The following is a 27,687-nucleotide window of genomic DNA, read 5'->3' on the forward strand; positions in this document are numbered from 1 at the left end:
ACCACCGCCTATTTTTCTCATCCCACCTCTTGTCATCTTTCCCTTCACTATGTTTCAGCCACACTGACTGTAAGGCCGGCTGCCTCACCGGGAGTTAAATGGACACACTTATCTCTCCCCGTGCCGGCCTCTCCATGCTGGCACACTTATCTCTCCCCATGCTGGCCTCTCTATGCTGGTTCCCCACACCCACTCCTATCTGGTCTCTCTATGCAGGCTCCACACACCCACTCCCGCATTCCTCACTCGACCCCTTCAGAATTTAAAAAGCCCACCAAAGATTTGTCCAACGGCAGCTTAACATTGACCTCCCCAGCCGGTCAGCCCACCAGTAGTCCTGCCTGGCAACCAATGGCAGCTCACCCCATCAGCACCTTGACTTCCCCTCACCAATGAAACTCTCTGCTCTTTGTTTCCCTAGTAATCAATCAAACCCCCTCACCAATGAAACTCACCAATAAAACTGTCTGCTCTTTGTTTCCCTAATAATCAAACAACCCTCCTCACCAATGAAACTGTCTGCTCTTTGTTTCCCTAAAGACCAATCAATTACCTCCACTCCCTATAAAACCCCACACCCTGAGAAGCCCAGTGTGACTTCTCTGGCCCCTTCCTGGACCACAGAACCTCGCCCGGGAGCTGAATAAATTGGATTCTCATTTTCTCACACTGGCCTCAGTTTCCTCATTTTAACTCGGCAATATACCTTACACTGACGTTTCAAAATTGTTTTTCCAGAGCCTCAAAAACTGATTGGGCATGGTCGTTCATGGCTGTAATCCCAGCACTTTGGAAGGCCGGGGTGGGTAAATCACTCGAAGCCAGGAGTTCAAGACCACCCTGGGTAACATGGCAAAACCCCACCTCTACTAAAAATACAACAATTAGCCAGGTATGCTGGCATGTGCCTATAGTTCCAGCTACTCAGGAGGTTGAAGTGGGAGGATCACTTGAGTCCAGGAGGCAGAGGTTGCAGTGAGCCAAGATCAGGCCACTGTACTCCAACCTGGGCAACAGAGTGAGACCCTGTCTCAAAAAAAAAAAGAAAGAAAAAAAAAGGAATGTCTTCAGATATGCTGGTCTCTCTTCCCAGAACATTCTCCTTCCCTAATGGCTAGTCCTATATTATTTTCAGGGCCTCACATTTTTCAGTTTGTATACAAAATCAGAGAGGCCTTCCCTGCCCATTTAATTCAATAGTTTTTCCCAGTTATTTTCTCTTATGGCAACATTTCACATTTAGTAATTACCTTCAAACAACTTACCACAATTAGTAATTATGTTTCTATTTGCTTATTTTCTATCTTTCTACTAGACTACAAGATCCATGACAACAGGAAACATGCATTTAAACAAATGTTTTGCTTAAGCTTAGCGGCAAGAAGCATATGCATTTTGTTCACACTATATTCAGAATCTAGAGTAATGCCTGGAACATAATAGTGCTCACTAAAAATCCATAGAGAGAACAGATATGACAAGGGAATGACAAGAGTTTTACATTTGTATGTAGTTATACCTGTCCATCTTTTCTTTGGTGATTTTTATGTTTTGTGCTACACTGAGGAAGGCCTTTCCCAGAAGATTATTTTAAGTCTCCAATAATTTATCCTAGTACTTTTATAATTACATATTCTATAGCAAAATTTGTAATGCACATGAAATGTATGTTTGTGTGAGAGAAGAAGCAGATTCGTCACTCTTTTTTCAAAACAAATAGCAATACAGCACTTATTAAATAGTTTACCTCTCTCCTTTGGTTGGAAATGCATCCTTTTTATATTAAATTCTCATACATGCAAAGGTATGCTTCCGAATGTCTGGTGTTTCATTGATTTACTTATCTTTACAAAAGTGCCACGCTGTTTTAAGTAGCATGGCTTTTTAGTATGGTAGGGCAAAATGCACTATCACCACCATCACAACTATTCTATCTAGTACCAAACACTTTCACTTGCAAATGAACTTTGGAATCAAGCAGTCAAGTGTTTTTTAAAGGACCCTAGGCATTTTCACTGAAATTTTCTTGAATATACAGAGTAATTTAAGAACTGAAACTTGTATCACATTGTCTTCCTACCCAGAAGTATTTAAATATCTCCATTTGTTCAGATCTTCTTTTATGTAATTAATTCTTAATATCATTGCACATGACCAGATTCAGAGCATTTCTGTAACCCCAGAATTAGAAGGAACCTCCAAGATTGCCCCAACTACAAAACGTACATCAGCAACACGCGGTGCTTTTACGCTTCCACTGATCAGGCACTCACTGCCTCCTGAGGAAACACGTTTCATCACAACGGATAATGAAGGAGATGATGACTTGGAGAATGAAATAAGCCTCACAGGGAAAATGTCACAGGGGTCCTCTAATTGTCCTGTTTCAGAATTTCATCATCTACACAAAATGGTTTTTTATTGATGATTGTCTCGACCAGCATTTATAAAAATTTTTAAACATGCACACTTCACAAGGCTACCTCACGGCCAAATATCATGCAATATTTCTGAAATCATTGTTACTTTTTTCAGTGTTTTCATCATTGTTCCTGGCGCATAGTAATCTCTTCATTACTACTCACTGAATTAATGAATGGATATGGATTTTTTTTCCCCTAATAAGAGAGACAACTACATTTTTTAAAAAAAAAAACATTTTCTAATGCAGAGGTACAGAAAAGACCTCCCTAATTACAGACTTTCAATATCCTTTTCTGGGAAATACACATTCACAATTTGTTTTTGCCTGTAACAACCACTGCCTTGTAAAATAATATTATGTAATTTATGTAATATTTTTAAGGATGTGTATGCGTATTATGTAATGAACTTGGGTACAGGTGTGTATGCATGTGTGTGTGTGTGTATGCATATGTGTGTCTAATTAATTTCTGTAGATGAGTGACTTTAAATAAAAGCTAACAATTTTCTTTGACCATTTCCTACAACCCAGGACAAAGAAGAAAAGAAGGAAGGCTCTTTATATGAAAGTATTCTCACATATAGGTAAAATAGTCCTAAAAAATCAAAAGAATTGGCTAAACCAATACTCTAGGAGGCTGTGATATTCAGAGTTCCACACCTTTACTAGTGGAAAACACACTTTACCGATTGTATTCGTTTACTCTGATCCAGTAGATGGTGCTACATGTCTGTAAAGTACCACGGTGTCTTTTTTTTCCCTCTCTTTTTTTTTCTTTTCTTTCTTTTTTCTTTTGAGCCAGAACTCTCATCAAGGTCTACTATTATAATGAAGAGCATTATTCCTAACATCTGAGCCAAATCTTTGGGTGCGGCTTTAAAGATGTACTTAAGAAGAAAACCCCCTAGAAATAATTGTGGACCAGATATCAACCTAACAATCTATTAGCATTTTTTTCCCTTGGTTCATTGTTACTTTAAAATGACAAATCTTTGGCCCCACACAGAACTCTGTGTCAATCCATGAAAAACATCTAGATGCAAAATCACAGTCCCTCTTATTCTTCTAAACATTGCTAGTTGCTATTGTTTTAAAGCAATCATAATAATGATAATAATTAGCAATAAAAGTTTAAATTCAGGATTGTAATGGATAAATCAGCTTTTTAATCAACTTATAAACTTAGGTATGTAAAAATTTGTAAATATGAAGTTTTTTGTTGAATCAGTGATTAATCTAGTCATATAAATTAATGCTTCTTTAGGAATCATAAAAAACAGAAAGCTTTAAAAAAGCAGGGATTATATTTAAGTGTCAGCACAAATAATCCATATCACCCAGCAACCTACAAACAATTAATTTATGTTTCTTCTTATTTACTCTAAACACAACTAAACTTGACATATAATCAGAATCAAGTTATCCATTTTTTGCCTCTTTTGAGTTTGCAAATTTATAATATGTTATTATCCCACATATTCAAAATGCTTTGAAAGTGTCATTGCATTGCAAATCAAAGACAAGGTAGACATCAACTATTAAAGATTAGAATATTTTCATTGCTGTATTAGTTTACCATATTAAACGTTGATTTAGTTCATTATGATGTAATTTCATGAAATTCTTTCAAATTTTTTGAAAATTCTTTTACTCATTTCATTGACTCAAAACTGAGAGAACTATGGTCACTAATCAGTGCTAGTCTTGATACAGGGCGTCATAATCTGCTTTCCCAAGGCTTAATACAATGCCTTTAGGCGATGAACTATACCCCTTTAAGGGTTAAATTATAATGCAAAGACAGGAAAATCAGAAGTAACCTTTCAGATGACTATGGTATGGTTTCCTTTATTCATATCTCCATTAACTCTTTTTTTTCTTTTTTTGAGACAGAGTCTCAGTCTGTCGCCCAGGCTGGAGTGCAGTGGTACAATCTCAGCTCACTGCAACCTCCACCTCCCAGGCTCAAGTGATTCTCCTGCCTCAGCCTCCTGAGTAGCTGGGATTACAGGCACGCGCCCCCACGCCCAGATAATTTTTTAATTTCAGTAGAGACAGGGTTTCACCATGTTGCCCAGGGTGGTTTCAAACTCCAGAGCTCAGGCAATCTGCCCCCCTCAGCCTCCCAAAGTGCTTGGATTACAGAACTCTTTTACCTATCTTTGAACAGACTCAAGGAGACAGGACAGAATTGGTTACTCCTAAGTATGCTACACAAAATAGAAAAGCACGTCACCTTAATTGACAGAATGACAACTTAATGAAAAAGACCCAAAGTATATATAACTAAAATGATCAGTTATAATATAGGCAAGGTGGATAATATAAGTCAACTTAAATATCTCTTGGGAGATGAGGTCAGAGCGGGGCGCTGCTAACACCTGCTTTGTATAACTAGCCTAACTAGAGGTGGTGACATTGACCTGGCGACTAGATGAGCCGTAAAGGGATAGAACTTCCTAAGGGAAGTAGCTCTCAAATTCTGATTTCTTTGAGATATGATCATTGTCATAGTAAGTTCTTCATTTATAAATAATCATCCTTTCCTTGAGTTTACCATCAAGTGGAGCCCTAACTACGGAAGGGACCTCCTACCCGGACTCCCGACCTGAATTGTTGATCTCTCTAATATCACCTTCATACCTCTGCCGAAGCGATTTTCCAAACCTCCCATCTGAGTACATCACCCCTTCCCCATGAAAACATCTCCATGGCTCTCCCTGGCCCCACTAACATGGCATATAAGACCTTCCTGAACTGGCCCCTGCTCTTCCCCAGCCTTATCTTTCACTCACCTTCACCTTAACACTACAGTTTCTAGTCCGACTAAATGGGTTTTTCCCTCAAGTCCGCTCTCCCTTCAGTCTTTCGCACACCTGTTCCCTCCGCATGGGTACCCTTCTCACATTTTCCCAGTGAATGCCAACCTTCTCTAACCTATACGTGTTCCCCTAACGCTGCATTTTTGCTATCACGGCACAGTCCTGCCTCCTTGAGTGTTATCCTTTTTATTTCTCCAGGTCTTCTATTACTTTAAAAGCAACGTAAGTCAGTGAGCATCTGCCTTATTTAGCACTGGCTCCCTAGCACTAGGTACACAGTAGACACTCATGTGTTCATTGTATTAATGGTCATTGAGCACCTAATATGTGACACGCTCTCAGTAGACAGTGATGGGGACATGTACTGTAAACAAGAAAGACTAGAATGTTGCCTTCCAGAACTTTCGCTAAATCAACTAGAGCTGACCAAGTGCACACAGTACAGCAAGGCTGTCAGGACTCATCGAGGCAAGCATTTCTGTGTCTCCAGTGGGGAAGGGCAGCAGGGGCAGAGGAGCCGCCCAGGAAGAAAAGGCTCTTACCTGAAACTTTTAAGATAGGGATACAAAGGTTCCCATAAAGAGCTGGGTGAAAGCGCATTCCAGGTGGTGGGATAACAATAAAAAGACAGTGATGTAGAAAGTCCTGAGCTTGGCTGGGGAGTACAAGGAACTACTTGTAATTAGTGGAGTGTAATTAACTGTTTAACTGCAAGTAGTTAAAACACTCCTGGCCACAGGGTGACGTTTGTGGGGTAGCATTTGCTTGGGAGAATGACATAAGGCAGGAAAAGTAGAAAGACATCAGGTCACAAAGAATGTTTTCTTGTAGACAGTAGGCATACATTGAATAATTCTAAATGGGGGAGATGAGGGAAAACGAGGCTATGAAATAGGGGAAGAGAAAAGATGCAGAAGGTTAGACTTTGTGGGGCCAGCCAGGAGGATGACCTTCTCATTGTGTGGGAAATGTCAGGGACCAGGGCTTTGGGGTGGAAAAACCCCCAAATCTGCCAGCCAGATTGTGCCACAAGAAGCAAAGTTTTCAAAACCTCTTTAAGATCACCTTATAAAGCGTAAATATATTTTTGCCAAACTTTTCAAATGCTTATATATTCTCCAACATTCCCAACTACCATACTCTTTAAGGCATCAGAGTATATATTAACACCTACGAGTACCTGTGTGTTATATATTAACACCTATATTAACTCCTACGAGTACCTGTATGTTTGTAAACATCAGCAAATCCTCTGGGGTCCACAGAAGTCCAGGCCTCAGCACAGGAACTAAGGAAGAAAAGGGCAGGAATTCCAGGTGCCATGTCCTGTGCTGCACTAGCTGTTAGTAAAAGAAATCTTGGCAGTGACTTTCCCGGCTGTCAGTGTGCTCTTCAAAATGACACTATCTTTCATGTACTTCCTTGCTCTTTCCTGAACTTTTTTCATGTTCTTTACAATAAGCATGAATTACTCTTATAATTAGAAGAAAAATACTTTCTAACAACAATAATATGCCCCCAAAAAAGATCCTTGGAGTAACAAGGAGTAGTGAAAACAGCAAACAAAAAACATACCCACCATGGAACCACTGTACAGAAAAATGCAGGGTACAGATACAAGGAAACGTGTTTGTCATGATACCGTACACACCATCCACGTGAGCACAGCACAAAAACAAGGCTTCAGCTTGAACTTCCGTGCTGCCAAACGGAAAAAGCACCCCTCCGCTGGGCTAAGACACCTGGCTTTCTCATAGCTAAGGCTTTAATTTAAGAGACGCTGCAGAGAGGTGGCTGGCTTTTATTCTATGAGCTATAGCTCTCCACATAATATATGGTAAGTTTACTCAGAGCACTTTTTATCAGCTGTCAATCTGTTTCTTAGCTTGCGTTTGGCTACATTTCAGGTAGTGAAGGGGAAAGCAGGGATTATTCCACGGTTCTTGCCCTGGGGGAATTAATTATTGCTTGTTACTTTGGTGAATTGTGTGTGAAAGTAATTGCTGTTCTTCTGCTATATTCTGTGGTTTTATTCACATAAATCCTATGTAAAGCTCAATCTTTGTACAATCTTGTCAGTATATTCAAAAGTGGGTGAACTGCCTTTATTCATGTACCTAAATGGTTGGAAGCAGTTATGTGAAAAACTGTCTTACAAATGCCATCCCATGTTGACGCATCTGTGAAGTTATATTGACTCCTTCATCCTGGAATCCGATCACTGTGTCTGCCCATGCCCTACCATGAGCTGAGAATTTTATACTATCAAACTTTTTCTTCTCTCCACATTCAAAGCCAATTTCTTATGATTCCCATATCATTATCTTACTCCAAACTCCTTTATGAGTAAGTGTCTTAAGTTTCAACGAGGATTTCTGAAGATACAAACTATCCTATCCTTTCTTACTTTAACTCTGCCTCTCACTATGATTCACTGAAGGGTAGCTGGTAATGGGAGGGGAGAGAAAGAAAGAGAAGGAGAGACAGATGCACACATTAACCAACAGTTTTCTTTTATGAACAAGAAAATTGGCCATTTTCCTATTAGCATATGAGGAATCTAAGAATGTCTCTTGTTGTCAAGGCAACAGCTATTCCTTGGGTAGCTGCGACAGAAGAGAAACCAGAGAAATCTTTATAGGATCAAGTTTTTTTATCGTCAAATTGTAGACAGGAACCTTGAGCATCTACCCAGCTATTCTCCTGCCTTTACTTAAGAACCACAAAAATAATGTGAAACCAATACAAAAACAGCCCTATTTTATATGCTTCTGAAGATCCTGCATGGCTTTCCTTGTTAATCATTTGCAGTGTTTTTCACTGCATGTTGCAAATAAAATTTTTTCTATTATTCTAACTTAACTCTTTCATGCTGCAGCTTAAAATTTATTTCCTACAGTTCCATTCTCAGTAGGAAAAAACTATTGTACACTTTCCTTTATAAGAATCTTGGCCAAACTCGAGAAAAATAACAAAATTATCTGTCTTAAACTTTTCAATGAAAATGATGTTAGATCCTTTATCTTTCAAGCCATTGGTATTGTAAGTCTCCTCTGATGAGTCCTATATTCTGCAAGACCATCTCTAGTTAGGGAATCCATTCCTGCCTCTTAACTTTCATATAAAGCTGGCCAGTGGTACCCAAAAACAACAGACCACCACCTAGTTTCAGTCCATCTACTCAAGTATCATTGGTAAATTTTATCTGTGGAATTACGTTCGCTGTCAGATGGTTTTAGTTGTTGCTTTGCACTGAGTGGCTAACACAACTTTTGCTGACTGCTTTGGGCACAATCACTCGCTCCACATCTGGGACTTAGAAAACGGATTTTATTCAAAGGACTCTGATACGTAGTCTACTATTTTTCCTTGTAAAATCATATTTCCTTGATTCTTTCTTTCAAGGTGAAATTCCCCCTTTCCGCACTCACACTGACGAGTTCAGTAACCATCCCTTCAGTTCCCCTCTACGTGTCTCTGTGAACATATGCTGAGCACTAGGCACAGGAAGGCATCCTGACATTTTTTAAAGGCTATCCATATTGGCCGGTCACGCAGAAAGTATTTATCATCCAGAACTAAATATTTCTTTTTATCTCACTTGATTTCCTGTGTAATTTTGATCTATTACCTTAGTGCTTCAGCCATAGATGCCATATTTTCTGGTCTTAATTTTCCTCATCTTTGAAATGAAGAGACAGCAAACATCGGCTAACAGCATTTATTGATCCCGTACTCTACACTGGGCACCTTTTAAAGCCCTTTATATCATCTCATTTTGGCTTCACAATAATCCTATGAGGTAGATATTTATTGTCATCACCTTTACAAAAAAAGAAAACTGAAGTTTAGCACGGTCAAACAGCTCTCCCAGATGACACAGTTACTGCTTGGTTGAGCCAGATTTTCAGATAAGGTGATTTGATCTCTCATCCTCATAACCACTATTCCATGGGGGCAGGAAAACGAGTTCCTTTCACTTACATGCTGCTGTAGGGAATAACGATTGGTAGACTCTTTCTGGAAGTTAATTTGGTAATATGTTATCGAAGTCTTTTAGAAGATGCATATCCTTTGCTCCGGTACTTATTATTTTATTTTACAAATATCTATGTTGTTTGCAGTGTGCCAGTCACTGCTCTAAGTGTTTTTCATATATTAAAAAACAAAATGATGACCACACTCTGAGGTAGGTACTAATACCTTTATTTTGTAGAAAAGGAAACTGAGGTATTTAGAAGCTAAATAATTTTCCCAAAATGTCACAGTTCTTAAGGTGTGAAGCTGAGTTGTAGCCACAGAATCTATGTCCCTAATCACTGCACTATCCAGTACTTTTAATTTTAGAAATAAATTCTTGAGAAGTAACTACGTATATGCACCAGATGCTATCATTATAGCTCTGTGCATATAATAAAAATGTGGAAAGAAATGGTGGTAAATTCATACGGCACTCTAACAAATAAACACTTCGTTGTGGAAGAAGCAAGCACCGTATTAAAATCATGTATGGGATATACTGATAATAGAAGACAGTAAATGAAATATTATAACATACCTAATTTTTTTTTAAAAGTAGGCGTATACAGGCACAGAAATGAACTAGAAGAATACACAAATAAACTAGAGGAAAAACAAAAAGTTAACAGTGGCCTTTGGGTGATGAGGTGACAGGCGGTTTTTTTATTGAATATATTTTTTCTTTTTTCAAATAATGAAAATATATTTCTAAGTAGCAAATCTTAATTTAAAAGTAATCTAAGGAGGTTGTAATGGAATATGTCTGGGGTCTTTTAGACAGTGGGGCGGTGCTTACCTTGTATATTTATAGGAACAGTCATGCTTTAACCAACTTTAACTGGAAGTCTAATCTCCCTGGTCAATCCTTTGTTGATATCATGCTGGCAAACAAGAAGGATTCCGGCCGGGCGCGGTGGCTCACGCCTGTAATCCCAGCACTTTGGGAGGCCGAGGCGGGTGGATCACGAGGTCAAGAGATCGAGACCATCCTGGTCAACATGGTGAAACCCCATCTCTACTAAAAATACAAAAAATGAGCTGGGCATGGTGGCGCGTGCCTGTAATCCCAGCTACTCAGGAGGCTGAGGCAGGAGAATTGCCTGAACCCAGGAGGCGGAGGTTGCGGTGAGCCGAGATCGCGCCACTGCACTCCAGCCTGGGTAACAAGAGCGAAACTCCGTCTCAAAAAAAAAAAAAAAAAAAAAAAGAAGGATTCCTTGGTTTGTTTTAATGCTGATTTGATGTGATCTGAATAACTCCTACTGAGAACTTGGAAAATCTTGCCCCAGACCAATCGAAACGACAAGCCGTTTAACTCCTTTTGCTACATCTCTGCATTCTGTCGATGGCGTTAGTGACTTTAAGATGGAATAATGGCTCAGTCCCAAGTTCCAGGCATCAGTCCTCTTTGGCTCCATTCCTAAATCCACCACTTAGTTTAGCCACATGACCTCGAAGTCATATGGCTTCAAGGAAGGCTTTATTTTCCTCATCAGAAAATAGGGTTTTCGAGATAACTGACTGAGATAACATATGTAAAACACCACGATGTAGGGCACATAGTAGTTATTCAGTAGGTGATAGATATTTTTATTAATAGCCTTTGTTATTCTTCAATGCTCATTTTTAAAAGTGCATGTGAAGCATAGTAGCTCACCTCTGTAATCCCAGCACTTTGGGAGGCCGAGGTGGGAGGATAGCTTTAGGCCAGGAGCTCAAGACCAGCCTAAGCACATAGTTAGACCCTGTCTCTACAAAAAACATAAGAAAACAAGTTGGTCATAGTGGCACACAACTGTAGTTCCAGCTACTTGGGAGACTGAGGTGGGAGGATCACTTGAGTCCAGGAGTTTGAGGCTACAGTGAACTATGACTGTGCTCCAGCCTGGGCGACAGACAGAGACCTTATCTCTTAGAAAATGAATGTGGCCAGGCATGGTGGCTCATGCTTGTAATCCCAGCACTTTGGGTGGCTGAGGCAGGCGGATCACCTGAGGTCGGTAGTTTGAGACCAGCCTGACTAATGTGGAGAAACCCCATTTCTACAAAAAATACAAAATTAGCCAGGCGTGGTGGCACATGCCTGTAATCCCAGCTACTAGGGAGGCTGAGGCAGGAGAATCACTTGAATCTGGGAGGCAGAGGTTGCCATGGGCCGAGATGGTGCCATTGCACTGCAGCCTATTCAACAAGAGCGAAACTCCATCTCAAAACACACACACACACACACACACACACACACACACACACAAATGTGCATGTGAGATTCTCTAGCAAAGCTGCTATGTACTTTCTATGTGGTATTCTCACTGAAGAATTGAAATTTTTCTTTGGCAAGAAGATGAGGAAAAGCAGGGTATCATCTATGACTGGATCTATTTAAATTTGTTAAACTCTGCATGTTTTAAATAATCCCTGTGGTTTTCTAAGGCCAGTTTTCATAATCGATGTGATTAGCATATCTATTTCAGTTAACAAAATAATGATTTATATGAAACTGTCTCAAACTCAGAGTCAATATATACCAATTGTTTTAATTATGCTGTAGACTATTCGCTTTTACATGTAGATAAACTCTTAAATCAAGATGTGGACCCTCACACACCCTGATTATCATCAGAAACCCATGCTATACTGTTTGGTGACTGCCAGCTTCCATGGGAAAGGATTACCAGGTTACATTATGTGTCTTATGTGCAAGAAGAATTTCAAGGAAATACCTTTATCCCATAGCACTCATCCTACAGCTATTGCCAAAAAAGGCTTCCATGTTTACAAGTCAACATAAGGAATGGTGAATGCACATACACACACACACACACACACACACACACACACCTTTTTTTCTTTTTTCAATAAGCGATATTAAGAGAGTGGTATTCACCTCCTAACACTGTTTCCTCTGAGCTCCAAAGAAACAGGTTTGGAAAAACTCTAGCTGTCTTTTGCCGATAGAGTTGTCCACCAAAACCTAAACCGCCATTTCACTGGGTCTGGTTGTGCGAGGCAAAGCAGGGCTTGTGTTGTTAGACACCTCGCCACCTCTGCCCAGGCCTAACGTTAGCGGAGCCGCACTGCCTTCACCACACTCTCCCCAGGCCTGCTCTCCACGTTGGTTGAGCCTCACTGCTCCAACAAGTAATGCACTTCCCACACGACGGGGGCATGGCAGGAGCCGTGTGAAGGAAATCAGATGATGCAGTCACAAGCCTGACAGGTGTGCTGCCTTCCGAGTGGTACATTATGAACTGGCCAAGTGAAACATGAAGGTATTATCCTGTCTTCTCTGGTGGTTGAATGGGGTGCCGCCTCCTTCATGGTAAGGTTTTTGGCTTGTTGCCAGAGGAGCGGCTTCACATATTGACCCAGAGTGCTGCCTCTCCACCTCTGTTAACTATCTTGGCTCTGACTTGCGCCAGAATGAGAAATAAGGACGTGTTGGGTCCAGGTGATGACTCTGCCAAACGGGTTTTTTGAAGGTCAATTCTGAAGCTGATCTAGAAACATCTGCCACTGGAAAGTGAGTTTAGGGAATCCAGGTTACATTAAAGAGAACTTGGGTTATAGGTTTTCCTACATTTATCTGCCTCCATAGAACTGGCTTGAGTCTTTTCCGAGAGAAATGTATCATTTTGGGTCATAATTTCCTGTCTGAGAGAGGAGATTGTAAACACACACACACCCTTCAGAGTCAGAGTCTACATGAAGTGGATTCAGGGTTGGGTTTTTCAACAAGGTTTCAAAGTGAATATGATGCCTAACCTGTAGTGTAAGAATGACTGCCCATAGAATTCCTAGTCCCAATTAATTAGAGACGAATCAAGGGCTAACTTTCTAAGTTTATGAACCACTCTGATAAAGCAAAAACACCCTGAAACCTAAAGTTCCTTTTATGGTTGGCAATAATTAACAATAAAATATATAGCACTGCTTTTGATAAGACACCCGTAACGGGTGCCTACTTTTTATTAGACGTTGTAAGTAAACAGCTGAGTCTGCCAGAACCAAAAGCCTAGCCCTTTTCACATGATAATTAATTCAACAAAAGCCCAGCACACAGACCATCATTCAGTCGTTCCTTGCATGATCCTAAAGAAAATTATTTGAGGTACCTGAGGTTTACTTTCACTATGGGTAAATGTTTCCTCTATCCCATAAAAATTTGCTAAGGATTAAAGGTAGGTAAAGAGCTAGCCCAACGCCCGACTGGTGTAATGTAGGTACCCAGTTCAGGTCTGCTGCCTTCTCTTCCCTATCCTTTGACTTCTTTGCAAACAACTAGATTGTGTATCACTGTATCAAGAGATCTTAATCAGAGCAGACAGCAATCACTTTAATAAAAAAGGCTCTATAAGAGCTTAGTCCAATTTACCTCTTGGTGCATAATGCTGAAATAGCCCCTGGATTTAGAGGCTTAGGAAAGTAATTAATTCATGCCATCCTAGGATTTCAAAGGTGTTTATAGGTAATATTTCATTCAACTCTATAAAGGTCTGAGTTGAAGGGAGCAAAGATTCTCATCTTCATTTTACAGGCATTTGAATTTTTTGAGATTGTGTGCTTCCAAGAAAACAACCAATCTGTGACCAAGATGTAATTAAGACCCATGATTTCTAATTCCCAGGCTTTGACTCCAACCTCTGAAAATGCTTCAATTCAATGAAACTAATGGCACTTTGGTCTCTGGAATTAGATCCTGTTATCAATGACTTCCACATGGAAAGATCATTCCAAAACGTGTAATTAACCAAGAAAATGCAAATAAACCAATTTGTACCTGCTATTTAGAGGTAAGACACAGAAATGGCTTGAGTTTATTATTTGAAAACCTAACCTTTTTCCACTTTGAATGTAGCTCATGTTCTTCAGTTCATATATTTTTTGCAAAATTTGCATTTTCAGTGAAATATTTTAATCATTTGTGATTCTACTATCAGTGCAGAGTTTAGAATGGAGAGAGAAATATATGTCACTGGGCACAACGTGAAGACACAAAGGTCTTTCAGTGACCTTGCACAATTCAATTCAATAAATATTTTTCAAAACTTGACTTTATAACAAGCTTTACGCTAAGTAGGGTAGGAGTCAAGTTTTCAGCCTAGCACAGTCAGAAATATGGTCACATTTGGCCAGCATTACTGAATGAATGAACCTAGTGGAATGATTAAATACTTATGTATACCTTCTCAAAAGCAGACAGTAGTCAGTATAATAAAAGAGGTCTATAAAAACACAGTCCAGAAAGGCATCCTAGTGAAAGAAATATTTAAGCAGGACCTGGAAGACAATTTCTTTCAAGTAACAGAGGCTCCATTCAAAGTAGTTTAAGAGAAAAAACTAAACAGAGATTATGGGTTGGCACTGTTGGAACACGGTCTGGGACACCCAGACTCTCTTCGTCTCTTCGACTCCTTAGTCTATCTCTCTAATTCTCCTTGATCGTGAAGCATGTTGGCCTCATTTTCTCCTGCTGCACATAAGCTTTCTCCTTGTGTTGAAGAACATGTTTTCTGGCAGCTTTGGGCTAACATAATTCCAAGTTAATGACTCAGAAGGAAAGAGTAACTCTTGCCCAACATCAGTCTAGAAAGGACTCCACTTGGCACATTTGCTTACTTACTTATCCATGGACCAATCATTGTGGCTGCAAAACGGATGACTTGCCTGGTCTGGGTCAGTGACCAGAACTGAGCTGCTGCTGGGATGACAAGTCTTCCGAAAACACTTTGTTGCAGTGAGAACAAAACAGGTTCTTACAGGAAGAGGGGTTCTGGATAAATGAAAAGAATGAATTCCATTGCAGCCTAGAAGACAGACGGCCACTGTTGAGCTGACATGGAGAAAAAGGTCACGCTAAGCAGGGGAGAGAGCTGAGTGAACAGGAAGAGGGGAAAAGTGTGTCAAAGAAATGGGTGGTATTCGTTAAACGCAGCAGGAAAGGATGGAGGGTTGGTTGGGGTCAGATAGGTGTGCGTATTTGAGCTCTATAAAGATGCTGGCCCCATGTTCAATGTACAGGTTTTTAAGGTTTTGAGAGTCACACAATATACTTTATATTTTATAAAGATAACTCTGATTATATCGTGGAGGACATACTGGACAGAAACGCAGAAGACCAGGAGTTGAGTAGGAAAGATATGTCAGGAGTGATTTTTTGTTTTGTCCGAAAGTGTTAATTTCCTGGGAAGAACTTCTCCTTCACTTCATATGGTCCTGGCTGGAGTGTCAATCACAGCGTCCCACATAACCGCAAGGCTGGGCCATTGTTGTGCTGTATTTCCCGGGACACTGTGATCAGTTCATGGGTAAGCACGTGAATGGGGAAGCGTGTAACTCAAGCAGAACTAATCTGCGCCCCTTCTAAGATTTAATACCTGGATCCTTTCAGATAGCATTCGCTAAGGATGTAGGCTAACATCCCAGCAGCCATCCCGCCATGACATTGAAGCCAACACGTGAGAAAATAGAGGTGAAAGGAAGAATGGAGGCAGAACTCTATTGACATTGCTTCAGCCCTGGATTGACAGTGTCTTGAAATACTCAATTACGTGTATCAATATTATCCTCCTTTTGTTCAAGCTCATTTGAACGACGTCTCTTTCATTCAAAGACTAAAAAAATGTCCCAACTTAAAAGAAAAGGCACTTGCCATTTATGGAACACTTATTGTATACAAGGCATGGTGCTGGATACTTTATGCACATTATCATATTAAATCTTTATAATGACCTTAAAATGTAGATATTATGATTCCCCATTTTACAGAGGGAAAAATCAACAAGTCAAATAAGTCCCCCAAAATTTAGTTAGTTGCTAAAAGTTGGAAATATCATTCTAAAGGTTTGTTCAACTCCAAAGTTTATGCTCTTTCCGCTCTACCGTCTCAATGCTACATTGCATCAGTGTCATTAGAAATCAGTATTCCAAGTGAGAAATAATAAAAGCCTGAACTAAGGCATGGCAGTGAGGACAAGAAGAAAAGACAAAGCCAAGAGATATTTAAGAAAGAAAATCTAGTGATTCTAGATTCCTGTCGATTTTATCAATGGATTTTAAATGTTGAAGAACAGAAATCTAAGAAGATTCTGAAATCAGGTTAACTTAAGTAAGCATGGGAAGAAAACCTGGCTGGAAGGAACAAATCAAGTTTCATTTGAAGTGCTTGTTGAATATCCAAGTGGAGCCATCCAGTTGGGTTTTTTGTTGTTGATTTGTTTGTTTTTTAGAGAAAGGGTCTCATTCTCTCTCCCAGGTGGGAGTGCAGTGGCTCCATCATAGCTCAGTGCAGCATCAGACTTTTGGGCTAAGTGATACTCCTGTCTCAGCCCGCCAAGTAGCTGGGATTACAGGCACACACAATCAAGCCTGGCTAATTATGGGGGTTTTCTTTGCATAGATGGGGTCTCACTGTGTGGCCCAGGCTGGTCTCAAACTCCTGGCCTCAAGTGATTCGCCCTCTTTGGTGACCCAAATAGCTGGGATTAAAGAAATGAGCCAACACACCTGACAAGTGGGCTGTTAAGAACACAGTTCATTTTGCAGGGATCCTCCGGAAGATTAAAAAAGAAAAATTAAAAAATTAAAAAAGAATATAGTTCTGCTGATCTACAGGAGGGTCACAGTAAATGTGTAGGCTTAAAAGTAATTATCTCTATGCTAGTGTTTACAGCCTCGAGTGGATAAGATCGTTCACAGGCAGCCCATCAAATGAGAAGTAAAAGATGGTGGAGCATGGACTATCTATGGTCTATGACATCAGCATTTAAAGAGTAGGCCTTTGTTCATGATAATTCCTCAAGCTGGAGTGGTGTTTTTCCTTCATCTATCTCATAAATGTACATTCATCCGAGATGACACCACACAATCAGAACATCTCCATGAGGCTGCGTTGGATCTTCCATTTTTCATCCGCTACTAGAATTTCAACCTTTGTGCCCGTCCCCGGGGGCTTCGTACAATAAGATTCTTTTTATACTTCTTGTAATATTCTCATTCTATAGCACTGGGACAAGAAAACAGACTTCAGATTTCATACAGATCTGAGTTGGATTTCCACGCCACAATTCACTGCTCATGTGGCCTTGGGCAAATTACCCAAGTCATGGCTTTCTCCTATGTTAAAAAAAAAAAAAAAAAAAAAAAAGGCAAGGATGTGGGGTTCTGCTTGGGGAAAGTGGGGTTGAGAAAAATACCTCCTTCACAAGATTGTTCTGAGAATAAAGAAGATAACTGTGATTCTTTGAATCATGTAGTGAGTAGCACATAGAAAACACTAGACTAATGGTAGATATTATTGGTGTGTCAGTCCGCTTCTACCCACCAGGCTTTTGAATGCAGGTTCTGTGTCATTCGTCTTTGTACCTCTGTTCTCTAACAAAGTATCCAGCAGTCACTCAGGAAATGTGAGCTGAACTAATACATGAGTAGATACGAAGTCAAAATGCTTGACTATGCATTGTCTTATTTGTTCTCCACTGACTGTGTCACAAATTGATGAACTCCTCGCTAGGTCCCTTTCACCATCCCCACTCTACCGGGCTGTGATAGGTGCTGCATGTTCAGCTGGTGTGAAGAGACACAAGGCAACTGCCGATTACCACAGGTACACCTACTGCTCTGTTTGAAATGACTAACAAAGCAAATAGTCACATTTTCTCCTCTTTCAATAACTGGTATGGATCCCTGATTTAAGGACACTTTTGAAAAGTTTCTATTTCCTGGAAACACTCATAATTTTCTGGGAAGACAGGGAACACTCAAAATATTCATATAAAACATCAGGTCAATTTGGCATTATCTATTAAGAGACTTAAAGATGTGAATAATTCGATTTAGCAATTCCACTTCTAGGAATTTATTTGAAAGAAACAAAGGCTAATACTGCATAAAAACATGTTCATTGCTACAGTATTTGTTATACCAAAAAACCAAAAAATAACCTAAATGTTCTTCAATTGGGAAACGGTTTATAAATTACAGTACAGGGCTAACTGTCCAGTCAGTACAATCATGTTTTTAAAGATTATATTATGACATAAGAAAATGTATAAATATAATGTTAAATAGAAAATCAGAGCACACGCACACATTTAGCTTGTAGCCAATTTCGTGAAATGTCTACATTAAAAGATTGGAAGGAAATGCAAATATTTCATGCCATCTAAACTCATATCAGTTTCTGAATTCACATAACAAGAATTTGGACAGTTAGAAATACCTGTATATTAGAATAGTTTAAAAGTACCTGTCTCTGAATGCAGGGATGGGAGATAATGTTTATTTTCTTCTCTCTACTTTTGCAAATTATGCACATTTCCCACATTAAAAACACTAAATGCACTGCTAAATTAAAAGGCACTTTTTCTTCTTTGCGGTCAAGCGATTAGAGAAAAACATAAACAGAAGATACTAAGCCGTTAAGTAAGTACCAATGACCCATCCACACGCATCAGTTAGAGTCTTCTCTCTTCTTGGACCACACAAGTCATCCAACTCTAAGAACTGTCCGTGTTCCCTTCTTGAAAATCCTTGAACCTGTCTGCTTCTCTTCACTGCCACCACTGCTATGCTAGCTCAGTTCACCACCACCTATTTCCTGGACTTGTCCGCATGCTCTCAGCCTCTCTGCCCCCTGCCCCTTTGGTTCATGTAAGAAACAGAGTTATCACCCTGAAGTGTACATCTCACAAAGCAAAATCCTTCACAGGCTTCCCATTCCACTGCTCAGTGGATAACTTCTTAACATGGTTCATGAAAGCCTCATCTTCTGGGGTCTGTTATTTTTCCAGCCTTATATCTTCTCTTTCCTTTTCACACACGGATACGCTTGCACCAGAACCCCTAGAGCATGCCATGCCCTCCCTCACCTCTTGCTGAGTTTCTATGTCTACAATGCAGCTACACTTCCCTTGTGCCTAACAATAGCTGACATCTGGTTGTCCTACGGAGCTCAGCGCGGATGTACTTTCTCCAGGAAGCTTTCCTTGACCGCTGGTCTGTGTAATACGTCCTGCTCCCACAGCATCCTATTACAGGCACGCATGCATATTACGGTATCATAAAGTATGCTATGATAATATATGGTGTGGAATACACAGTAATAGCATTTTATCATAACTATTTTTTTCTTGATATGTTTATTTGTTTACATTTTGTTTGTGTCTTTTGGTCTCTCAATGCAGCGCCTGATTTCTAGTAGAGGCTTAATCATGTCACGGAATGATTGCAAGGACAAATGAAAGAGGAATCTTAAATACAAATACAAATGACTCCACTAGTCCCCATGGACTAGCAGAGAACAGCCACTGTTCTACCATCAGCACAGACGCACAGCCCCTATTTCACTATCGGTATGGAGGATAAGCTCACTGTTTTATACAAAGCATACTACATAACCTGGAAATCACAGGCTTATTTAAGAAATGAAATAAATTTTAGTTAATAAAACAGTGTCTAGCAATCTTTAAAAATGCCACTCATTGTTTTAAATTCTACTGAGTACTCCTATTTTATCTGTACCAGAATTTGAAGTCATCCATGTTTTTTCCCCTGTGATTTTCTTAATTTTGTTCATCGTCTTTTCATTGCAGGAGGTACAGCTCTTCACTGCTGTCCTCCCAAGGACATCCTGCAAAACAAGTGGCCTTTGGTGTGCACTGTGGAAAAAGAAGGTCCAGGGAAAGTGAACTTGCATTGTGTGGATTATTGTTTCCTGGCTGGGAAAAATTTGTTAAACTTTTTTGAAGCTTGAATTATCAAACCTGTTTGATCTTGAGCCCAAGTAAAAGATTACGGAAAATAACTGATACATGGGTACAGGATTGGATTCAAGGTCAAGAGACCAGGCTCCACTCCTGACTAAGCCATCCTCTACAAGTCACTTTAGTTCCTGAGCCTCAGTTTCCTGATTTGTAGAATGGGAAAGTCAGACTTGTGTCGAAGATTTCTTTAGACCTAAAATTCTATTTAATCATGTAAAATCATATGTTGATCTCCTCTGCATGAGAGATACTTATGAAAAATATATATGTCAAAGGTTATTTAACGTAATCATGGAGAAACTTTTATTACACTTACATTCTGCATTTTAATTTTGTATCATCATCTAGATCTCCAGACAGACATTCAGACACCTGAAACCTATTTGATCCTCATTCATGAAAATAAAAAATAGTTAATTTAGCCCTCCATGCAATGGTCCTCTTAACTGCATAGTGCCACTTTTTTCTTTTCCTTCTGATAAGTAACTGAAATAAAACTAATGGATATACAAGTACAAAGATATCATAAGGTTGGGACCTCTGAGTCTGACAAACAAAAAGCCGATTCCACGTCTGCAGCATGCTGTAGACACATCTGGCTTACTTTAGCTCACAATGGAGTAATATGAATTGTGCTAAAAAGCACTATTTGTGCAAATGCAAATAATATTCCATCTGCTCAGAATTTTTTTTCCCTTATATAGCTTTTGTTCCAGTGTGGTAAAAGCCTGTTTCTTTACCCTGAAGTGCTCCTGCTGATGAAGAGTGAAGTACATGACAATGAACTAAAATCCATTATCAAACAAATACAGTGAGCTTTTCAGCACGTCATCACGGGGAATGTTGCCTTTTTCTCTGGCATTAAGTTGAAAGCGATTTGTGCTCATGCAAATAAGACAAAGTGGTAGGTTAAAAAAATTGTGTGTGTATGTATCTCTCTCTCTATAGATGAATATATCCCATACACTGGAGTTTGCTTTGTAAATCTTCCATTTTTCTCTCTCTTTTTTGGTGGGGGAGGACAGCAGCAAAATAACTTGGCAGCCCTCTTTCGATTTCCTTATGGTTTGAGTCATGTTAAACTCTTCAACAGAAGAATATAGCTCTGCCTTATGTTGTCTTGAATAACTTACTTGGGATTTGGAGAACTGCTTTCCCAGTTCCTGAGAAGAACCTAGGGCAAGTTAGAAGAAGACTTAACTCCTGTGTTGCCAAAAGAAAACTATAAGTTTCAAGAGATCTAATTTCAGGATTTGCTGGTGGTGACAGTCAAAACGTAAATCATCCAGGTTCAATCTTAAGGTACATATTTCTGCCTGCTCATATATTCCATTGCGTGTCCTGAACCTTAATATGAGGGCTTTGTGACAGTTACACACTTTCTAAAATTAATAGGCCATTTCTCTAGTTTTAGGAAGGATACAGAAATGAAGGACAATTACATGACTATTACACAAGTGTTGATAAGCCAACTCCAGGGAACACCAGTGTCTGGGAAAACGCACTCCACCTTCTCAGTCCACTTGGTCTCCAGCTTTGTTCTTTGATTTACTTCCTTGCCCCCTTTCTCCTAAGATCTGTGATTTCCATTTTGACAAAACAGAGAAAAAAAGCAAAGAACTTGATCCCTTCTTCCTAAGATCAGGGAAGACGTGGGGCAGAAGAAGATTATAAACGTGTATGAGCATGAAAACATACTCTTATTTTACACAAAAATTGAAAGCTCATTTTAAAGCATGTTTGGCTGTTTTATTTATGCCTGATGATTTCATTCAATACTAGTTGGATTTTAAATAATTAAAATCCAACTAATGTTTCCTCTTCATGAAATTTGAATATTATCCTTGTATGAAACAGTAGTTTTGGAGTTTTACTTCTTTTATAATTTTTGCAGTTTATAGATTTCAGACATTATGCATTTTTCTTTTTTCTTTTTTTTTAAGATTCTTCTATTGTTTTATTTTTCTCTTTCTTTATTTTTGGTCCTCCTTATCTTTGTCTTTCTCTCCACTTTTCCCTCAATCATTTGACTTGTCTTTCTTATCCTGCACAGAGTTTCTATGAGGGCAAGGGATGAGTTCAGACTCACATTTCACCCCCAGGAAGGCTTTTTTTTTTTTCTTTTTTGAGACAGAGTGTCTCTGTCACCCAGGCTGGAATGCAGTGGTGCGATCTCAGCTCACTTCAAACTCTGCCTCCTGGGTTAAAATGATTCTCCTGCCTCAGCCTCATTTTTCTTTTCAGCTCAGTTTTACAATGTCCTTTTCAATGAGCATTTATTTGTAGGTTTGAAATATAATGGAGCACATATACTTTTATTCTTTTTTAATATATTTTTTCAAGTTTCTGTACACAGCATTGATGAAGCACATATAGTGATGTTAAGAGACAGTGAGGTAATAGATGTAAAACCATTTCAATGATTAGGGAGAAAGATGTTATTGGCATTTAAAGTATTAATTCCATTAACACATATAATTTATAATTCTTGAAGTAATAATTGACTGAAAATGAACAGTATTTACTTTCTAGAATACATAGTAAACATCAACAGCTAATTTTCTTATAGCTTATTTTCTATGATATATATATTAAACTACCTTTCACAGGTCAAGTAAAATCTGAAATTAAGCACTGGAGTATACAATCATGTCACATCAACAGTTTTGTGGTTAAGCTGTCTGCAGATACTAACATCATTCCCCAAAGAGTTTCACTTAATAGCAAAAAATGTGATCTAAATGAATTAGTAATTTAGACCATAGCAGTTATTTTTATATAGTGTCTATAATTGTATTTACAATCTTGCAGTGTATTTTAGAGCTACTCAGAATTGTGAAGCGATATAATAATATTTGCCCTAATAAGACCATTTTTATCAAAGGTGATTTCCTTTTATGTTAAGACAACTTTTCACTCTTCCTGACTTCAAAGGGAAACACATAATTTCAAATATATTTTAAACTTTTAACATAAAACCCTTACACATGAAACTATTAATATGTGGTTGGTGAGGAAAATGTCTTATTCCACTCACAATAATGTCTGACTTTAATTAGACCCTGAAAAGTAAAGGATTTAAATTCAAATCCTGGCCAACATTAATTATAGAGTTCTTAATACTGCAGCACGCCCTTTACTAAGTTTCGCGGATATGTTCCATGCTAAATAAAACAGGAAATTCACTGGGGACAAGGGACTGTTTTTTTTTGAATGTTGTATGTATTGATATGTGATATATCATCGTAATGGTCTCTCCCAAAATCCAAAGTGGCCAGGTAGAACTCCTTGTCTGTTCCAGTGTTCTTTTTCCACATGGATAGGGAGCCAAAGGCCTGCCCTGAATCTTGAACATTTTTTCAGCTTAATCAGTAGGAAGATGATTCCCTTTGCCACTCTTTTTATAGTCCCTCCTCAATCTTAGTTAAATGAAGAGTTTGTTTACATACAGCTGTGACTGTTCCTGCTACTGCCAAAAAGAAGTATTCCCGGGGCCATTTCACAGACAGTAGGAACAGGACCTAAGAGTGGCTGGGGATGAAAACACGCTGGTGCAAGCCAGATTCCCTCAAGGCCTATGTGAGACGCTTTGCAATCTCTTACTTAATATATGAAGATTTGCTCCTTTATCCATCAGTCAGTCAGTCAACCAACAGTTTTTTTATTAGGCATTCATTTCCATATCAGGAGTTATATGAACTGTATCCCAAGGCAGCATGTTGAAGGACACAAAGCCTGGACTAGATTTAGCATTCCCATCCAGTCCTGCCAATCATAAGCCATCTATGTGACCTGGCCAGTGCCCTAACCAGTCATAAGTGGCTCAGTTTTCTTACCTATAAAATAGTTATAATAACTACCCCATTTGCCTCTTGGCATTCTTCTGAGCATTAAAGAACTTAAGTTATGGAGAAAACGCTTTGGAAATTCTGAAATCCTAAGCAGACAAAAAGTAGTGGTATTGGACTTCATTCTGTATGATCAGTACGTTTCTGTAACTACCCAAAGAAAAAGTCTCAGTAATTTCTAAATTTCAAAAAAGAAAATAAGTCTATTGTAACAGATGCTTTAAACATAGAGTGAACTCTGTCAACTCTAATTTTAGCAAATATTCAATTAATTTGAAAGTTACTCTGGCGCAAACACTAGCAACATTTGCTTTTATTTATTTACTATTTCATTCACTTACCTCTTACTTTATTTTAGCCAAAATTCAGGCAGTCACCTTGAGTTTCTAGAACTAAAACAGAAACAATTCATAGTCAATCAGTACTCTGTAAATCTGGTTTTAGACTGAAGCAATTATAAAAATTTGATAATGTATCATTTGTGTTTCAGTGTGGGATTCCTTCCTGCTATTTCTTAGGATGTTTTCATGACTTTCAAAATCGCATATTCTAAGAAAAAAAAATTGAGAAACTGGGAAGACAGGAAATGTGTTATAATTATCCTGCATGAGTTAAGACTTCACAATCAACACGTGACAGGTTTGAAGGGATCCGCCGACGAGAAGTCAAAAGTAAGAGCAGGAACCCTACACGCCTGAGGAACAGTTTGCCCGTATTCTGAAGCTTGGGTCTCCAGCCTCCTCACCAATCTCAAAGCCAAAAAGAAAAGTTCAGTAGTTGAAATGTATATTATAACACCCAGACAGTAAAATGTATACACTTTGCTCATAGGAGAGACTTTATGTCAGTAATGAAAACCCATCTGCTTCCTAATGGACATTTCTAACTTGCTCCCAGGACAAACGTGATTTGAAGCAGCAGGTTAGGAAGGGAGAGAGGGTGGTAGAATGATATTTTCTACAAACAGACTTTGGTATTTTAATGAGAAATGACAATATCGAAGAAAAAGAAAAGGCAGAAATACCATAAAAAGGAAAGCAAGACCTCCAAAAAGGCAGGTGTGTAGAGGCTTTTAAGGATTTGGTAAATGGTCTTCTACACTTCAGAAGAGCCTCTATTATTTCCTACTGAAGACTTGAAAATGTCTGCGTTGTTAGTGAACAAAAGATTGACACTCATACCGGAAAAATTTTCTATCGGAATTCTTGAAAACATATTAAAGGGCTACCAAGAACTTAGTTTTAGGAAACAAAAGTTTACCTTTAAAAGTATGACTCACTTGCCAAGAATTCAAAGTACCCAGATGTAACTGTATTTCCACCTTAATTTTCAAACTCTACAAATATACAATATTATGGGCTCTCTGCTGATGTGGAAAGTATTTAAGATCTTACTGTGTGTGGTTTTGTTACGCCACGAGAAACTTCTAGTTATCTCCCCTAACTCGCAGAGGTGATCGCTGGGTTAGCATTGTTTTTCCTCAGTTTCCATGTTAGCACTGACTACTCTTGTTCATGCTTGTGACTGTGATCGCAAGGTTTGTAATCAACACTGTGGCTGAGATAACAAGACCCACTGCATTCATAACAGTTTGTCAACTGGAATAATTTATATCTTAGAATTTGTTTTTCAATTGTTTTGATGTATTATCTCATGATGACAGTTTCTGAAAAAAAAAGATTTGTATATAGGCTTTGTTAATTTTGTTGTGGAAATTAACAATTTATATCTAATTAATGGATTCCAATGTGGGTGCTCACAAGCCAAGAGAGCATAAGACAATTCGTTGACAGGTGAGAAGCAATTATGAATTTATATTTATGTTTATCTTAAAAAGAAACAAAATTAATTATATTAAATGGTTTAATATAATTAATAATTATATTAAATAAAATTAATTATATTAAATTATATATAAATGGTTGACACTGGCATCCAAATTTGTTCAGCCCTTCATAAAACATGTATCAGTTTGCCTGGAGGATGTGTATGACTTTAGCAAGGCCAAGGGTTGACAGGAAAGCTCTAACTATCTACAAGATTTTAGCATATTATGGTCTATCGCAGTCTATGTCTGAGGATAAATGTACATACAGGTATTACTTTAAAGAATGGAATCTTCACAACATATAGAGTTAGATTGGAAGTGACCATAAAAATTCTGGTAAATTCTCACGCCTGTAATCCCAGCACTTTGGGAGGCCGAGGTGGGTGGATCACGAGGTCAAGAGATCGAGACCATCCTGGTCAACATGGTGAAACCTCGTCTCTACTAAAGATACAAAAAATTAGCTGGGCATGGTGGCGCATGCCTGTAATCCCAGCTATTCAGGAGGCTGAGGCAGGAGAATTGCCTGAACCCAGGAGGCGGAGGTTGCGGTGAGCCGAGATCGCGCCATTGCACTCCAGCCTGGGTAACAAGAGCGAAACTCCGTCTCAAAAAAAAAAAAGAATTCTGGTAAATTAAGAGGCAGAGGTTGCAGTGAGCTGAGACTGCACCATTGCACTCCAGCCTGGGTGACAGAGTAAGATTCTGTCTCAAAAAAAAAAAAGAAAAAGAAATCCTGGTATATTACAGATGCTTGCTAGTAGTCTCTCCAAAACGTACTTAAAAGAGTATTTAAGCTTAAACATCAGTTGTGGCCTTTTTAAAACAACTGTTCTAAATTTGTTGACTTTTACTGAGATGATAAATATTTGGCATTGGGTATTACCCAGCAGACATTTTTATAAAATAGATAAATTTAGTGATAATGATGATGTTAGTGGGGAGAAAGGAGTTTTCTGTAACAATAAACAAAATTATTTTTAAAGTTATTATTTCATTTTTATCGCTTATTTCCTTGGTAATTCTGTGAATTTTATATAATAGACAATACAAATATACATTTGTAGAATAATGTATTAAAGCTGCATGCTCAAACACTTTTGACTAGGTGAGATGTAAGATCAACTAACTCATGCACAGTGGCATCAACATTTTTGTACCTAAAGGTATCTTATTGACAAATGCCATGTGCCTGGTGCTAGTCCACAGCACTCTGGAATCACGATTTTGTTTGATTATCACACTAGACTCAGAAGCCTCAATTTGTATCGTCACAATGTTTCCAGTTTCAAGTAACAGTAATCAGCCAGAGGTAATGTGGGCTTCAGACAAAGGATGTCAGAATACTAGGCTCCACTTCATATAATTTTCTTAGCTTCTTTCTTCTCTTTGAGTCAGCTTTGGTCTTTGGTCCTCAGGCTGACCTCCCTCATTACCTCAAGCTGGTTGCCAACAGTAGCCAGGGCAACAGGATTCCTTGTCTATGTTTGAGGGCAGTGCGTGTGTGTGCATGCATATATATCAGAGAGAGAAAGAGAAATGCTACTCCTGCCAATCTTATTAGACATAGGAAGCTTCTTTCCCAGAAGGCCTCAGCGAGACTCTTCTCAAGTTTTATTGGCCCAAATTGGTTTAGACAGGACTTTATCTAAACCAACTGCTGTTAAGTGTGATTAAGACTATCATAATCTGCCACTAAAGAGTTAAGGTAGAACCACTATTGAGAATTCAGTGATAATGTTCACTAGACAATATTCTCCCCATCTCACAGATTCTTTCCATTTTACTTACCCCAAATGGAATAACTTACCTAAGATTACCCAGAAAATGAGTCATTAACTTGACTGAAACACTTGTCATCATGTTTATTATTTACTGTTATTATTGCCAAAATACTAACAAAATAACTGAGATTTGTGTAATACAAAAGAGCACAACATTTGGCAGATAATACCTACAGATAAACAGATCAAAATAGTCGTGT

The 27,687-nt window shown here is 38.8% G+C and overlaps 1 long non-coding RNA gene across 1 annotated transcript in view; it reads right to left on the reverse strand.

Annotated features, from left to right (window-relative positions):
- The window catches only part of LOC105721174 (uncharacterized), a 35,094-nt gene extending 10,835 nt beyond the window's left edge, over positions 1–24,259 (reverse strand). The window contains exon 1 of the long non-coding RNA XR_001108272.2: positions 24,217–24,259. This is a non-coding gene — a long non-coding RNA (uncharacterized LOC105721174). The remainder of the gene's footprint in view (positions 1–24,216) is intronic.
- Positions 24,260–27,687: the final 3,428 nt, after the last annotated feature.

Source organism: Aotus nancymaae, unplaced genomic scaffold (assembly GCF_030222135.1).
Source record: "Aotus nancymaae isolate 86718 unplaced genomic scaffold, 86718_ANA_hifiasm-v0.15.2.pri h1tg000067l, whole genome shotgun sequence".
Lineage (NCBI taxonomy): Eukaryota > Metazoa > Chordata > Mammalia > Primates > Aotidae > Aotus > Aotus nancymaae.